At 45.1% G+C, this 17,943-nt stretch overlaps 2 non-coding genes across 2 annotated transcripts; both read left to right on the top strand.

Annotated features, from left to right (window-relative positions):
* Positions 1–5,353: 5,353 nt before the first annotated feature.
* Trnai-aau (transfer RNA isoleucine (anticodon AAU)) lies at positions 5,354–5,427 on the top strand. Its single transcript has one exon. It is a non-coding gene; the product is annotated as a tRNA-Ile (tRNA).
* Positions 5,428–10,569: 5,142 nt separating this feature from the next.
* Positions 10,570–10,643, top strand: Trnai-aau (transfer RNA isoleucine (anticodon AAU)). The gene has a single exon. It is a non-coding gene; the product is annotated as a tRNA-Ile (tRNA).
* Positions 10,644–17,943: the final 7,300 nt, after the last annotated feature.

Genomic DNA, 17,943 nt, shown 5'->3' with positions numbered 1-17,943 from the left:
AACTCCATTTCCTCCAAAATGCGGCTACACTACCAAAAACCGAGCACTCGCTATTCGCATGCACGTGCGTTCGACACTGCACAAGAATGTGTCAGTAGCACTACTCGATCAATATCCATGATTATCGTTCTCTGTTCACCGTGCTGCTTTTTGTACGGAACGTCCTGTTCGCGGACGCCAGTTTATGCCACAGCTGTCTCCGATTCGTCGTCGTTGCGAAGTCGATCGACGGGGTAGACAAGCTGGTTGGTCGTTCCGTATGCAAGCGAGCACAGTGAAAAGAGCCTGAGTCGGGAGTAAACAAAAAAAAACAAGATATTTATCGGCTGATAAATATACACAAATCAATAAAATAAAAAAACACAAGACACACTAACACACCTGAACTTAATATATCACAATGATGAAGACAATAAATACGAACAATTAACAGTAGATATAAAAATGAAACAGTGCGAGGATCAAATACACAAGAATACACTAAACACTAAAGCAAAGTTCAATAGAAGCCAAAGTTCAAAAGAAAACAAATGGTGTCATACGCTTGGCCGGGCAGCAGCAGCAAGTCCATAGACCGTGAAGTCGGTGCACAGAACTTTCCCGAAGAAGGCTGGCGGTCCGATCTTGTCGAGGTTGATGCGAATTGCTGGGCTGGGTTTCCCGGGAGTCTAGATCCGACGACTTCCCTCAAGCAGGTTGAGCTAACTGGAGGCGGACTACCGAGGACTTCGTTGCAGACGCTGGTTTGACGTCTCGTACGTCAACTAGTTACTTGGAGTTCCGACGCGGCTAGGCGGCCCAGGCGATACTGGACGGCGCTAGCTCCTTGACTACTTCTCCGCAGATTACAGGATCAGCTTCTAGACTAATCAGCAGGGCCCAAAACCTGCGCTTAAATAGCGTCTCCTTTCCCTAGTTCCCTATGTAGGGAAACTGCCGCTATGTAGAGTTCTCCGAATTCAGAGCTATTTGCTCCCAACAATTTTGGCCGCGGCCCTTTCACCATGGACGAAGAACCGCATATTCTCCTCTCTCCCAATGTCAAGGGCCAAGTTGGAACCCGGCATACCACGCAGACGTACACGCACACTTCTGGGTCCGTAATCGGCGTGTCGCGTCTGGAATCAAGATGGCAGCCCGAGCGGCCACGACGCTTTTGACGCCCGCAATTCGGCGTGTCGATGTCGAATAAATTATACGCTGCACAGTCAGGAGCCCACATTTTTGACGCTCGTAATTCGGCGTGTAGTTAATCAGCGTCCAAACCATTCGAAAGTATGCCGCTCCGTGACACCGTCGCTACTGAACAACAAGAGCAAGTAGAGGGCACTGTAGCCAAGCCGAACCGTGAGTAAGAGAGCCCACCTGATCCGGGAGCGGCCTCCATCCCCCCTGAACAGGAAGACATGGACACCCATACCGGGCTCGGTAACTTGCAGGCGGGGAAACGCCCACGCGACCAGACCAATAGCCTGGCTATGATGCAGGACAGCAGCAGCGGAGACGAGCCACCGCCCAAAACGCCAGGTATGAGGAGACCAACCTTGAAGCTGCGGCCGAACATTACGGCCGATGCACGGCAGGCGGGTAAACCGCCCCCGTAGTTCTGTACTGTGTTTAGCTTGAGGCGGGTTGGGGGGTTGGTGAGTGCAATGGCCGTCACCCTGAGCGCTATTCTTTTGGATATGTGTCAGGAACGAGGGCCCAAGTTGCATGTGAGTGTTGCTTTCGAGAGGTCGGGTTGTGTTCCCTTTTGTGGCATTCGACGCGGTTATCGGCACGTCATTATGAACACTCGTCCTTGCGTAACTGTGATGGGCACCATTCTACCATGTAGTCATGGCAGCTAATATCGAAGGAGCACTACGTGTAGCCACGTTAAATGTACGAGGGCTCGGTGCAAGAAGGCGGCAATGTCAGCTAAGTCGCCTACTCTTAGATAATGACTTGCATCTTCTGGGAATCCAAGAAACGTAAATAGAGAGCCAAGAACTAACCGACAGAATGGCGTCCAATTTTCGTGCGCACTTTGACGCGTTTGTTTCTCACGCTGTTGGTGGATCAGGTGGTTGCACTGTATTCATTCGAATAAACTTTGGCCTTTGTGTGCAGGCAGTGTTTTCGTGTGAAAGTGGGCGCCTTTTAGTGGCTGATTTTTGTTTTTGCGATAAGGATTTCCTTGTCATTTGTGTCTACGCATCCGAATCTTAAAACAGACCGGCGATCCTTCTTTGAGCGTCTTGAAGAGTACGTAAACTGTGACAAGGTGGTAATACTGCTGGGCGATTTTAACTGTGTATGCACTGCTGACGACCGCGCAAAATTTTCACACGTACGCGATAAGAGTGCTGAATTGCTAAATTCAGTGGTTCACGATTACGACTTGGAAGATATCGGTAGTGTCTTCGCGAGTGGTACTCACCCGCAGTTTACCCACTTCCAGCGTGATAGCCACGCTCGGCTAGATAGATTATATGTGTCAGCCGAATTGGTGCCCTTGTGTAGTGAATATGATGTGCAACCCATTGTATATAGCGATCACTGCTTGGTAACTGCCACCTTTGGAAAAAGACAGATCAAACAAACCTTTAACTGGCACCTCTGGAATGTGAACGTGCAGTTGTTGGATGACGATGGTTTCGTTGATGCTGTTGCGAAGGAACTAGAAAGCCTGATTTCAGTCGAATTAGCAAGCTTCGCCATTAAATGGGAAGAATTTAAACAGAAAGTTAAAGCAATGGCTATTGAAAGAAGCAGTGTCCTTCGGCATAACCTGAAACAGGCAGAAACGAACCTTCGCCAGCAACTGCAATTTTTCATCAGCATGGAAAGTGTCCAGCCTGGTGTGTATGTTAACGAAATAAAGGAAGTGAAAGCCGAACACGAAAGGATAGACTCTGAGAAATACAAAGCCGCCGTTGTGCGATCAAGGTCTGAGAAGCTGTGGGCGGGAGAAGCGCCAACAAAACGAGCTCTCTCAGACGAGAAAAGGTACGCATGGCGGAAGGAAATCCGCCAGCTAGCTAAAGGCAATGACATCACGTCCGACAAAAACGACATCAAACAAGGGATCGTCGATCACTTCAAAGCCTTCTTAGGTCAACCACGCGAACCTAAAGATGGCTACCAGACGGATTTCCTTTCATTGATGCCAAAGCTCGATGAAGAAGTTAAGGCATGGCTAGAACATCCCATTACCCTGAATGAGATAGAGTGCGCAATAGACGAGTTGGCGCCCGGTAAAGCACCTGGGCCTGATGGCTTAGGGGCTACTTTCTATAAAACGTTTAAGTCAGCGCTGGCTCATGTCCTCCATCTAGTTATCAGCGAAGCGTATGACCGAAAAAGATTGCCCTTGTCTTTCACAACCTCGCATATCGTGCTAATCCCGAAGAGTGATGACGAAAAGAAACGTTTGTTGCCAGGCTCATATCGCCCGATAACTCTAGCCAACGTTGGCTATAAAATATTCACGAAAGTTCTAGCGAAACGACTGCAAAGTGTCATTAAAACATTGGTAGGGCCTCACCAGACTTGTGGCATTAAAGGCCGCAGTATTACAACAAATTTACACGTGGTTCGAAGTGTGCAAGAGTGTTGCGACGCGATTCGCGATTACGTCGCGATGATGCAGATAGATTTGGCAAAAGCCTTCGACCTCGTTTCGCACAAGGTTCTACTATGCATACTTGAACATACGAACGTTGGCAGTGTCATAACGGAAGGCGTCACGATGGCGTACAAAGACTGCTCAACGCGAATCATTGTTAATGGGGAGCTCACCGATAGCTTTCGTGTGCTCTCGTCGGTGCGTCAAGGATGCCCGCTTTCGCCCCTTCTGTTTGCTGCTTATCTCGAGCCACTCTGTTTGGCCATTAAAAACAACGAACGCATAGCAGGCTATCGACTACAGGCAGCACACGTTAAAATATTGACGTATGCCGACGACATCGTGATTTTCTGAACAGATAAAGCGAGCATTATAGAGGCAACTGCTGTAGTCGAAAAGTTTTGCACTTCAACTGGAGCCCAGATAAACTGGGATAAAAGTTATGGCTTCTGGCATGGGGGGGGGGGGGGGGGGGGAGTTGGGAAGACAAGCTGGAGACCTTTTCTCGATTGAATTGGTTAAGGTTGCCTACACAGTACCTGGGGGTGCCTCTCCGGTGTTACCGTGAGCCTGAACCGTACTGGCTCGACCAAGTTTCGAGAGCAAAGGAAAAGGCTGACGGTTGGAGAGGCAAGCAATTGTCAATGTTTTCTAGAGCCACTGTTTGCAACCTTTTTTTAGTTTCCAAGATATGGTACGTTATGAATGAGTTGTGTGCTGCGCGGGTAAGCGTACAAAAAATTCACCGCATTTTCGCCACTTTCATTTGGGCCTCTACCTTGGATAGGACGAGTCGAACAAATTTGTTTTTCCCGGTCAAGAAAGGTGGGCTTGGTCTGGTTCACTTGTTTTTGCGACAAATTGTGTCACGCTTTTTCGTTTCTGCGGGATCAAAATGATCTTTTTCTTCGAACACTAATTCAACTACGGCTGAGTAGACTTCTTCCGGGATTTGTTGTTTCGTCGGCTCAGAACATGCCGGGAACCGTGACTGGGTACCTGCATGAAGTGGTGCTGGCGTATAGGATGTTGAATGTGCGTTTTTCGCTGCAGTATCTGTCCACCGTTTGAAAAAAAATTGTACAGAGATCTTGTGGACACGATGCTGCCTGTACCTTTGTACCGTTCGCCACACCGTGGAGGCATCGGACAGGACGTTCTAAAAAGAGTCAAGAAAATGCCAGTACGGCCATCAACTAAGTCTTTCTTTTTCAAATTACATACAAACACACTTCCCGTTAAGACCTGGCTTCATAGCAAGGGTATTTTCATCCCCTGGACAACCGACTGCTTTTTATGTAAAAAACCAGAAACAATAGAACATGTTTTCCTAGATTGCTGGGACCCGATCTTTCACTGGGACGTGCTGCAGAGAACGCTGAAGAAACAGTTACCTCTGGACCCGTATGGAATACGCTTCTTGCCAATAGATACCTCAGAGGAAGTACCGTATGACCTCATTATGGTCCTGGGCCTCCACGCGATGTGGAAAACTCGCATGCAATTTGAGCATGCAGACATCGTTGTGAAACCGGTGCGAGAACACTTCATTGCGAGTGTTGTTTACGTGAGAGACGCGTACAAAGTACTGCTTGATCCACCACAATGGATGTCTGTACTGGATGAACTGGTGTCACTGAAAAGATTTTTGTGCTGTGCTAGCCAAAGTGTGGCTGGCACGTTTTATCCTTTGTAACTCTTGAGTTTGTACGTCGAAGACGGCAATAAAGAAAGAAAAAGCCCGGCTAGCTAGCTCAGTTGTTTAGAGCGTCGTGCTAATAACGCGAAGGTCGTAGGTTCGATCCCTGCGCAGGCCACGCGTTTCTTTTTGTGCGGACTCCAGTGGCTCCCATGCTTATGGTTCTCTTTTTTTTTCTTTTTGAATGCGTAGACGGATCTCTCAGAATTCGCCGTGACCGTCCACGCGCATATAAAGTGACTCATCGTTGTCGTTTAGTTGAGGCAGCCGTTGTCCTCGCCCGGCCTGCTAGCTCAGGGGTATTCCACTTCCGGCCGCGAAAGCGTACGGACGTGTTTTTCATGTGCTCCAACGGGGCGGTGCTAGCGGCCCAGCTTAGCCGCGGAAACAGGGACATGGAAGACAACCAGGACTACCAAGTGTTGCTGCCTCATCTGCCAAAAGGTCGGATTGTTTTGAAAACGCTTTTTTTTTTTGCACAATGACCCACGAGCAAGGCCGTACAGGGTTGAAGACTACCGGGATGCCCTTGGTCGTTTGGAATTGCTGCCTGAGGTTGATGCCTTAGGAGCATTTCAAATGAATCATGTGTGGGCTGTTACGTTCAAGAGTCATGAAAGTATGAAGAAGTTGTTGACGACTGGGAATATTACTGTGAAAGGCAGAAAGTGTCTGGTAGGAGACCCGAATAACCAAGATGTCCGAGTGAAAATCCACTGGGTCCTTCCTAATGTAAAGAACGACGACATTCGTATGGCTTTCGAGTCATACGGCGAGGTGATGGAAGCGACAAATGAGCGCTGGCGTATCCTCGGAATTTCGGAAAAGGCTACGACAACGCGCGTGCTGAACCTCAGGCTAAAGGCCGGAGTCACAATTGAAGACATCCCTTATCAAGTGCGTGTCGCCGGTGAGCCTGCCGTCGTAGTTATTCCAGGCAAGGCGCCACTCTGCTTGCGCTGCCAAGGAAAAGGGCATATCCGCCGCGACTGCCGAATCCCCCGATGTTCACGGTGCCGCCGGTTCGGCCATGACGAAACCCAGTGCGTACCCACGTACGCGAACATATCGGGCCCCAGAAAGGACGCTGACGTATCAGACAACATCATGGACGAGGCTGAAGCTGTAGAAGTAGCAGCGACGGTGACGGTGAAACAAAAAGCGGTGGAAACGCCCCCGGCAGTGATACATCAACGTGAGTCAACAACTAATGAAAGGAAAGAGCTGGAATAAAATACGACAGGACCAAATAGTGAAGACGTGCACAACGAAATGGCCGAAAAGTGTTTACTGCAGAGGAAACCGTCAAGTGAACCTCAGGATACACCGCCAAATGAAACGTCGACAGTGCAGTGTGAAACGATGGATGGCGTTGTAGAGGCGTCGACAAAGCGTATGCACAGCGACAGTGTTGGTGAACCAGACCATCTCGATGATGCAGATGACGGGGGGCCGCCAATGAAAACGGCTTTGACGCGACGAACACCGTTGAAGCCGAAACCGAACATTCTTTCTGGTAGACGCCCGCTGGAGAAACCGCCGGAATAAAGGCGGGGTCTCGCTACCCCTTGCTAAGTAAGCAACATGGGACCGCCAAAGCGACAACGCATGGACGATGCTGTCCCGTCCAGTCACCGAACTTCGGTTGACGAGGCAGGCAACAGACAGCGAGTTCATCCCGACCAACCACGGCCGCAACTCAGTGAAGGCTCTAATGCACCCTTGCTTCCTGAGGTAAACACTGCGCGATCCATCAGCTCTTCGCAACTTAAAGACGAAAGGCTCGGTCTTGCCTTACGTGTTGCCACAGTAAATGTACGAGTATTGGCGACCAAGAGACGACAAAATCAACTTAACCGACTTTTTCTGGAAAATAACTTATACATAGTAGCCGTGCAAGAAACAAAGATTGAAAGTGAGGAGCAGACGGATCGCATGGTGGAAACTTTTCGAAGGCATTTTAATGTTTGTGTTAGCCACGCAGTAGGCACATCCGGCGGTTGTGCAATTTACATAAGGAATAACGTAGGCATCGAAGGCGAAAAAGTTGTTGCGTCGGAGGCGGGACGATTGCTTGTTCTTGACTTTTCGTATTGTGCAAGGGAATGGCTTGCTATCTGTATATACGCACCAAACACCGATTATGAGCGCGTTGTGTTGTTTGAAGAGTTAGAAAAATTTTTGAAATGCGAAAAATGTTTAATTATGTTTGGCGACTTTAATTGTGTGTGTTTCGCTGAAGATCGAGCCAAAAACACCCCTCTACGAGATAAAAGTTCACGGTTGCTTGTTTCACTGCTTCAGGAATATTATTTAGAGGATCTTGGATATTTATTGTTAAAAGGAAGCCGCCGTACCTACACCCATTATCAGCGCGGAAGCTGTGCTAGGCTGGATAGGATATATGTTACAGTCGACCTTGCCAGAGATTGTGACCACTATGAAGTGAAACATGTGTCATTTAGCGACCATAGCCTTGTATTGGCTACACTAGGAACCAACTTGAGAAAAAGCCGTTTTAATTGGGCTTTATGGAAATTCAATGTGAAACTTTTACATGACGAAAAATTTATGGAGTGTGTAACAAGAAGAATTGAACAAATGGCATCCACGGTATCACATGGTTGGGCAGCTGAGTGGGAAAACTTTAAGAGCGCAGTCAAGATGAGTGCGATTGAAAGGGGAAGCATTAATAGCCAAATGCAAAAGAGTAATGAAAAGGAACTCCAGTGCCAACTCGATTTTCTTATGTGCATGGAAAGCAGCAATCCCGGCATGTACATAAAAGCAATCGGTGAAGTAAAAAACAAACTACAAGTAATTGCAACGGAAAAGTACAGGGCCGCAGTGATAAGGGCGCGAGCTGAGAAGATGTGGCTTGGTGAAACGCCCAACAAGCGAGCGATGTCCGATGAAGGAAAATATGCGGCTCAAAATGAAATACGACAGATCCTCTATTGCAACGAAGTGACATCAGACAGGAGTAAAATTGAGCAAGCATTTGTTGAGCAGTACAGCGAATTATTTGCGAATAACAAGGGCGGGAAAACTGGGCTAAGAACCGAGGTTATTAACTTAATACCCAGGACTGATGAACAAGTTAAGACGCGATTAGAACAGCCAATGAGTATAGATGAAGTGAGAAGTGCCATTAAAGAATTGGCTCCAGGAAAAACACCCGGACCAGATGGAATAGGCGCAGCTTTTTACAAAATGTTCATCGAGGAAATCAGCCCCATTTTGCATAAGGTAATTCAAAACGCTTATGAGGAAAAATTGTTACCGCCTGCCTTTCGCGCTGCTCATATGGTTTTAATACCTAAAACGGATGATCCTGCGAAACTTTTATCAGTAGGGGCCTATCGCCCAATAACTCTTACAAATGTAGTCTATAAAATCTACACAAAAATTTTGGCTAAACGTCTGCAAAGCGTTATTATGCTTCTCGTTGGACCGCACCAGACATGTGGAATAAAAGGGCGTTCGATATGTACAAATGTGCATGTAGCCCGCAGTGTTCTAGAATGCTGTGATGCTATATCAGGACGAGTTGCAATGTTACAACTTGATCTCGCTAAGGCTTTTGACCGTGTCACACACGATGTTCTTTTTTCTGTGTTTCAGCATGCCAATGTTGGCAAAGTGTTATCAGAAGGTTTAAAGATGGCGTATAGTGATTGTACGGTGCGCATTATAGTTAACAAGAACCTCACCCAGAATATGGAAGTCCGGTCATCTATAAAACAAGGATGTGCGTTGTCATCACTGCTCTTCGCTCTTTACCTTGAACCCTTCTGCCTTAGTCTGATTAATAATGAAAAGGTACATGGTTTCAGGCTTCAGACGCATCACGTGAAAATCCTTGCCTACGCTGATGACGTAGGTGTTTTTTGCACTGACCGCAAAAGCACAGAAGAAGCCATTAGCGTCACCAAAGATTTTTGTAAACAGACAGGCTGCGCGATCAACTGGGAGAAAAGTATCGGTTTCTGGCACGGAACATGGGACGTTAAACGAGAAAAATTTGCGAGCCTTACGTGGGCAAGAAGTCCGTCTACGTATTTAGGCGTTCCTCTTGAGCATTATAACCAAACAGCAGATTATACTGGGATGACCTGACGCCAAGGGTGAAGGAGAAAGTTGGAGGATAGCAAGGCCGTGAATTATCGATGTTTGCTCGGGCCAGTGCGTGCAATGTGTTTTTGATTGTCAAAGTGTGGTATGTGCTGCAATTTTTATCAATGTCACGCGTCCATGTGCAAAAACTGCGCCGAATATTTGCGGTGTTCATTTGGGGCTCCAGTTGGGAGAGAGTTAGCCGAACTAATCTATTTCGCTCAGCGAAAGACGGAGGCCTGGGCCTTTCGCATCTGTACATCCGGCAGATTCTGTCGCGTTTTATGTTCATGCGGGACCAGAGAGACCCGTTTTAGAGAGAAATGATGCAAATGCGCTTGAAAAATGTATTGCCTGAATTTGTTGTGTCTAGTGCGACTACATTTGATTGTGGCGTAAAAGGTTACTTCAGAGAAGTAGTGGCGACATTTAGGATACTTAAAACACGCTTCTCTTTCGAGTACCTAAGCCTTGTACCGAGAAAGAAGCTGTATAAATATTTAATTGATGTGATGATGCCAGTCCCATTATACAGATCCCTAAACAATGGAGGCCCAGGGCAGGATGTTTTAAATAGAGTTGGAAGAATGACTGTTATTGGAGCTGTTAAAACGTTCTTTTTCAAATTACACACAAACACACTTCCGGTAAAAACATGGCTAGATGAGAAAGGAATGTTTGCACTTTGGACGACCAACTGCCGCTTGGGTAAGAAACCCGAAACCATCGAGCACACGCTTATTGATTGGTGGGATCCAGTATTTTTTGGGGATGTGTTGCAATGAACCCTGAAGAAAGAGTTACCGATAACACCATATTGAATTCGATACCTTTCAGTACAGAATGAAAATAACGTTCCTTATGACATGATTATGATACTGGGCCTTCATAGCCTTTGGGTCACAAGAATGGCGGTTAGGCACGCCGACCCCAAAATAAAGTCAAGCAGGGAAAACTTTATAGAGAACGTAACCTACATGCGCGAGGTATATAGCTCTTTAGCCGAGCCTCCAGGTTGGCTTTCGGTACTTGATGACTTGGCAAAAATGAAGAAATTTTAGTCTACCACACTGGTCAAGCAGACCAAAGTGGTTTTTATCTATGTACTTGCTTTCTATTTGAATAAAAGTTCAAACAAAAAAAAGGCCTGCTAGCTCAGTCGGTTAGAGCGTCGTGCTAATAACGCGAAGGTCGTAGGTTCGATCCCTGCGCAGGCCACGCCTTTCTTTTTGTGCGCGCTCCAATGGCTCCCATGCTTATCTTTTTTTTTTTTTCCTTTTTGAATGCATAGACCGATCTCTCATATTTCGCCGTGACCGTCCACGCGCACCTAAAGTGACTCATCGTTGTCGTTTAATTGAGGCAGCCGTTGTCCTCGCCCGGCCGCATATTTAGAATATGCAGTAGGTACAACGCATGGCAACCGCAGAGCCACGCTATTGGCTTACGCGCTTGCGGGACGCTGTGATGTCAACCCTAGCAACGGCGCCAAGAGACTACTCTCGTTCCCGGTGCTTTATCGCCGCGGCTCCCTTCTTCCACAACGCCGCGGCTGGCTTGCGTTCGGACTGATCGGACTGTTTTTCTCCAAGTGTTTTGTTTTTAACCGCTGTACGCACGTGTTCTGCGTCTAGTGTCGCCCCGGGACTTTTTTTTTTCCTCCAGCTGTGCGCTCGTGGATGTTCGGACGGTTTTTTTTTTCTTTTCCTTTTTTTTCTTTTTTTTTTTTCTTTACGGCTGTACGCACGTGTTCTGCATCACCAGCGCCCTTCGTCTCTTGTTGTGGGTCGTGGCTGGCCCACAGAAATAGATGACGCCTACCCCGAAACTGGCGAAACCGCGTGGATACGCGCTTCGACGCCCCACGCCCTCGCGTTTCCTAGAGCGCGACTTTGCGTGTCCCAACCACCGAAGTGCCCTCGCTGCCCTGCCGACTGATATAATCGGGACCTACACGCGTGCGGGAGCTTACGCTGCGAGGATCGCTGCGTGAAATCCATGCCCACAAGATCGGAACCTGTGAGATAGATGTGCCAATTGCTTCACCTTACAACGAACTCTCTCGGGTTTTATTGTGTTTTTCTGGCTTTCTCCATGTCCCGATACTCTTTATGTAAGGTACTTTGGAGTTCCAGTCGCACAATGTAAGTTTTATGACGTAATTGGTGTGCATGGTAAATATACCTTTAAAAAGTGCTATGCAAAATGCAATTTTCTACAACGAAAATGACATCGCAACAGCCACTACCACATACAAGAATATATTCAGTGTTCATTCTGTTGCCGCTGCCTGCTGTGCTAAAAACTTGTGGGCTCCCAGTCAACTTCGAGAATAACTATGAAATTCCATTCTGTGTTTATTCAAAAATAAGATTGGCCAACTTTTTTAATTTGTCTTGAGTGTCATTTTTTAATGTGAATAACATTTTTGATGTGAAATGTGCAGTATGATCTTAACTTGGTCCACATTGTGCTGTGACATTGTTGGTTATGAATGTCACTATGCACTGTTTAGGTAATGCATGTTCTGCGAGTAATCTGCAGTGACATAATGCTTCACAATTGTTGTTCTTTACTTGAGTTTAGCCCACCGCCACAGCAAGCGACATATGAGGTATGCTAATTGTGGTCTGATAACCCATCACAGACATCTGTTGGGTATTTATAAGTGTGCAACAAAAAAATTTTGGATTCAATAAATTGAATTTTAAAAGAACCAGCCATTAGTACATGTGGAAAAAAAAGTATGTTGAAGATTATGTGCCTAAGTTGCATCGAGCATAATAACCAGCGATTCCTTCTGGATGGTCCAAGTTTCATTGAAAGCTAGTCTATATTGCCACACAAGTTTTGTTCACTTCGACCTGAGACGCCTTATCACATTTCTGTTCCCGCACTCAGTGTGTACACGGTAGTATATTGTTAACGCAACTTGTATGTCACAGGCACTTGTAGAGAAACGGGCCTGTCATATCACACTGTGTACATGTGAAACAATCACAGCAGCAGCTTCTTGATTTGGCACTGTTATTTTATTTATTTATAAAAATATTTAAGGCCGTAGGGCCCAAGCAGAGGGTTGATTCAAATAAGGCACAATACAATAACAAACAGTCAAAAGAGTACAGAAATAAAAGTAAATGGTTAAATGTATCACATTCATTACTGCAATAATGCTCTAATCTAGAGTTGACCATGATGCTACTATAAATAGGGGCCACATGTCAAGCACAGCATTTGATTCAATCACTAATGAGTGTACTTGTGCCGTCACTGTTGCCACCAAAGTATGCTTTACTTCAAATGACATAGGTTCGCCCAAATAATTTGTTGTTGGGCTACGAACTGTCTTGCTCTCTGCCTCATCATCTGCACATCACAGCTATTTGACAGTATCTGGAAAGTTGAAATCCCTGGCAGGGGGGGGGGGGGGGTTACAATCCCTTGATGAATTGGGCAAATGATTCTTTAATTTTTGTAAATTGTCGGGTTTAGCATTAGGAGGCCCGTAGGTTCCAGCTATAATGATTGAACTACATGATTAAATCAAGCTTACAGAATAAACTGTCATGATTGGTGTTACCAGCCAAGTTTGGCCATTTCAATCTCTCAAGCATGGTCCATAGATCGCATGGTGATTGTGTCTACAAAATGTTACGCACATGCACAACGAGGAAACAGTAGAAAATTCGAATGAAGCACACGCTACTTTTTCTTCAGCCTTGATCGGCGAACGACTCAAGCCCTCGCAGCAGGTCGGGGCTTGTGTCACTATGCGTGTCATTCATTCCTCAGCCAATCACTGCGAGGCAAAGCAGCACTGAAATTTATGAGGTTACCCATCAGTGGCAAGGCTGCAGCATGCCGTGCAGTGCAAACAGCGTTCAAGTGATTTGTAGGACTCGGTATGGGGGAGGCCAGGGGAGAGTTGCAGCTCACCAACACTCGCCGAGGCACTGAAAGAGAGCCTGTGCTTGGGTGAGAGTAGTGTGCTCCTCGCACGGTTGTTTCGCATGATTGGACCATCTTGTATCTCTATTACTCCTATACCCACATTAAAACATTATTGCGGTAGAACACTCACTGGATGGCGCTTTACAGCCACCAACAGATTACAGAAATTTTCTTCCAAGCCTGCTCTGGAGCTTTTTAATAGCAGCCATTGGTATCAAAGGCAATGAAATTTTACGAAGATTTGCATGCCTCTACCTGCAGCAAGTAAATCCTTATGGTAGCAAATGTTAGTGTAACAAAGATGCAATCTGCTATTGTCACTAATTGATCAGAGTAATCGCATGTTTCAGTTGATGGTGGATCAAACGATAACTGCACACGTCCAAGCTTCTATTTGTTGCATATTCTTTGAACATTATAACTAACAAGGCAGAACTGTTTCTTCGTGAATCACATATTTTGCTCCCAAAACTTCATTTGCCGGCAGTTTTGGCTCTACTGACAATATTGCGTCAACGAACTCTGCAATTGTTTTGGTGATCTCAGATATATGAACACTCTTGTTCACGTGCAGCCTGTCATGGAAAATTTTAGCTCGTTAAATTTATTTCTTTGCTTCGCTCAGCTTTTTCCTTATGTAGTGTTACCTGAAATAGTCATGCGATATTGACACATATACTTGTTTATCTGTCTTCGGTGACCGCTTTCACCGGCTAACATTATTGCGCAGTGCAAGACACACATACAGACACCCGAGTTTAGTAACCTGAAGCATTTCTTCAGCATAGCCAGCTCCTTGTCTACCTGATAATTACAGGTGTAGCCCAATTTTCATGAAACTTTCTAATTCTATTGCATCCATTTGGCTTTGTGCACAGCCGCTGCAAACTTAGGTTCACAAATTCACTGAAAGTCCTTGTCCTTAAAAACTGCTATTGTTTCGCTCGTATCTTCTTCACTGGTATTATTTTTTTGTACATGGAGTTTAAGAAGGTACTTAAAACATGACATATACCCTGCTTTTGCACATATTCTACAGATTACTAAAAACATTGCCCTCTAATGATGCAGCTGGAATTCAGCATGAAGAATTTTGCTGTCCATCCATAATGTAGAGAGAGAGAGAGAGAGATTTTAATGAAGAGAAGGGAGGAGAGGTCGGCCTGGAGAGCGTGTCTCTAGCCTGCTACTCCTCACTGGGGTAAGGGGAAGTGGGAGATAGAGAGAGGTAGGTGACAGGTGATTATGATATCGTACAATGAGAAATCCATTATGTAAAAACTGATACTAGCTTCCTTTTTGAGTGGATTGATGGCCTAGGTACTGAAATGATCTATTTCTTAAATATTTGTAGTGAATACCCTGTACGACAGGGCTCTATGCATGCTCTGTCATGTTTCACATGCCTGGATGGTGTTCATTAGTTCTTGCTGGTTTGGTTCATTGGATGCGTAATCATACTGTTTCCATGAATAAATCTTTGTTGGGAGTCAGCATGTTTACATTACTGATTTGTGTAATTTCTCTGGCCTCTGGTACAAGAATTTGCAAGCTTCTTTATATTAATGAAATGACAGCACATATTCAAGTGTACATAAAAAATTTTGTCAACTGATGTGGCATTTGGTACTACAAATTTTTCATCATTCAGACACATGCTTAGTTGGATAGTAGAGTCATTCTTCAGTGTTACATTTTCATTGATGGTCGAAAGCAAACATTGGGATAATGAGAAGGCAGTGGCTTTATTACACCACGACACCATTATATCGCTGTTGAGTGCAGCATCGAAACTTTTGGGTGGTCTATCTAGTGGATAAATATATTTATTTATTCGTGATACCCTTAGGTACCCTGAAGTGAGGGTATTGCATAAGGGGGGGCAATAACAAAAAGATTAACGAAAGGCAAAATTTACGCAATGCAAACAGAAGCAAAAGTTTGTAAGAAAGGAAGGCAATGGCCTTCCCCAGCAAGGGGGAAAATAGTAAAAAAGCCATGTACAAGATTAGGACAATAAAGCAGACGAAGGTTGTGGAAAATGCCGAGATCAGTTTTTATGACATTATGATGTGACAAGCTCTTCCAGTTGATAATGGTATGGGGGATGAAGGATCATGCATAATTTGGTGTACTGCATGGGGTACGTTTCACTTTGAAAGGTGGATCGCGTTGTGTACAAAAAGCTGGTGATGGCTAAAAGAAATCCTCGTGTAAGGATATTGCAATAACGTTTGTGGACTAGGCAGATAAAGTTAGACAAACCTTTAAGTTAATTCTAACTGAATATTCTGAACACTATATAGAAACAAGTACTTATAGGATCAACACCTGACAGGCATGAGAGATAATGCACTCCTGGAGGTGCACGTAAAACATAGTCAAATTAAAGGTCAACATTGTAGCCTTGGGGTCACAGCCGGAGTACAGATGGTGACGTTGTGGTGACTGCTGAGCTTCTTTTTCATGCTTGCTGTCTGCAGCTTTACATTGATCATGCCCTCCTTAAGCTTGTGTCTGAAAGAGAAGCAAAGTATGTATCAGAAATGCAGAGAACATACTCAAAGGCAAATAACACTAACATAAAACAACAAAGAAATGTCATTAGGATATTGACAGCCAAGTGCGAAATACATGAAAATGTACCTTGCTTGGATTCGTGCACTTGCTGAAGAACCTTTACTGGAGAGCTCCTGTTAGCAAAATTTCAGCTTTGCATACGTTGATGTCCACTGCCAGCTTGCTTAATGCCAGGCTGCAAAGGAAGTCGTTGATTACTGAAAGAAAATAGCAGTGAGCTGAGTTAGACTCGAATAGTAAGTACTACTGGCACCTCGGGTATATCTGTCCGATTCTTCAAATATTCTACTCTACTGCAAGAATCAGTGCTAACGGCTCCCTTTGAGGATAAGTTATCCAGAGTGAGAAGTAAGCTAGATTATTGGCAGTCACTCATAGGAAATATAGTTATGTCAGCATGCACACAATAAATTTCAAGGTTTTAGGTAGGTTTGGTTTATTTCACTAAGCTACACTGCAATAGACCTATGAATTGAAGCTTCACAGGGCAGGTGGTAACTGGCTGGCGGTTCTACTCCTAAAGCATTTCTAGGATAACCAGTACTAAATTCTTTCATTCTTCGCGCGGCTGAAGTGCCGATGACTGGTCCTACAGAAGAGGACAGCGAGTATCGGGAACCTAGCGTGTACTTTTATAAATTGTTTCGTACCCTAGATTCCGCCTAACCGCTAGGCAAGCAGCAACGCCCAAGCAGACACTCACCATAATGTCCTTCCACAGACTTCAAGCAGTTGCAATCCGGAACCGCGTACGATGCAGACCGCGTCCCGCACGACTGAAAATATCTACTTCTATGCTACCGAATCCGTCACTTCAAACAAGCGACTACCGTGAGAAATCATAGCTATCATAGCGCAAAAGAGTCATGAACCAAGAAGCCGCGTGAAAAAACGACGAACCGCTAAAATTTGAACCGCGAGGGCATGAGTCAAATGGGAGCTCGATGATGCTGAGCATTAATTTGCGTTTACAATTGCTAAACAGACGTAGTACTTAAAATTACTATACATGATTAAGAATAATTATTTCTAACTTTTCTATCATGTAAGAAAAGTGTTATGATAAGGTGGGAGAAAGTTGGTTGCTTAAAATACACTTATTACGGCGCCTCTAGCGGGAGATAGTGTGCTCACTGGGAGTGGAACAGGAGTGGAAGTACTATGCTTGTTTTTTGCAGGCTTCAACACTCCGATAACCTCATGCAAAGTTTTGGAAACATTTTACAACCTATAGGTTGAGAATAAATTCATGTTGCTTTGTATAAATAATTTTGTTTTATTTAGAACTGCGTTTATGGTTGTTGCTATTAACTGCAAACGTTCTAAAATGCATTGCGGGCATTACCATCATCATCGACATCATCCATCGACAAGTGCGCGTTGCACGAAGTTTCCAGTTTAGCTTGGGAGATTACATTTATGTTGTTTTCTTTTTGTACAAAATTTAGAGTTATTTCGTGATTGAGAAAGGGCAACGTGTGTCTGCTGAGCGGTTGTTTAGAGCGAGTACAAAAATAAGCATATGTTTCTATGTGTGAGCTGGTGGCAGAGAACGGAGAGCCGAGACCAACTACGAAACGTAGCAGCAAGTTCGTGAGTTACTGTGATGAACTGACTTTAGTTCTTTTTGTGGCTAACGCAAACCGCACTTGAAGGCTACAGGGTGCGTCGACCTCGCGATGTTGTACGTGTATGTTAGACTAAACTTAGACTTATTTGCAGAGCTTATGCCAGTTCTGACCGAACAAGAAACACGTTTGGTCGAAGTGTCATTACTCATAGTCGAAGTGGTGCTTTACTTGAGCTGTAAGGGGTGTGCAAACAGCAAACGCTTTTATAAGAAATTTAATTGACATTAAAAATAAAGGTGTTAACTTATATAGCAATACAATGTTTGCGGGCTACATTACATTGCCCTGAAATATGAGGGCTAGTTGCTCACCTAACTAAACCATTATTTGTTCCAAAATTAGCTTGGGCGTTT

This window comes from Dermacentor silvarum, chromosome 5 (genome assembly GCF_013339745.2).
Source record: "Dermacentor silvarum isolate Dsil-2018 chromosome 5, BIME_Dsil_1.4, whole genome shotgun sequence".
NCBI classification, from domain to species: domain Eukaryota; kingdom Metazoa; phylum Arthropoda; class Arachnida; order Ixodida; family Ixodidae; genus Dermacentor; species Dermacentor silvarum.
Note: the sequence above shows the minus strand (reverse complement) of the source record. Positions and strands in the feature narration are given on the sequence as shown.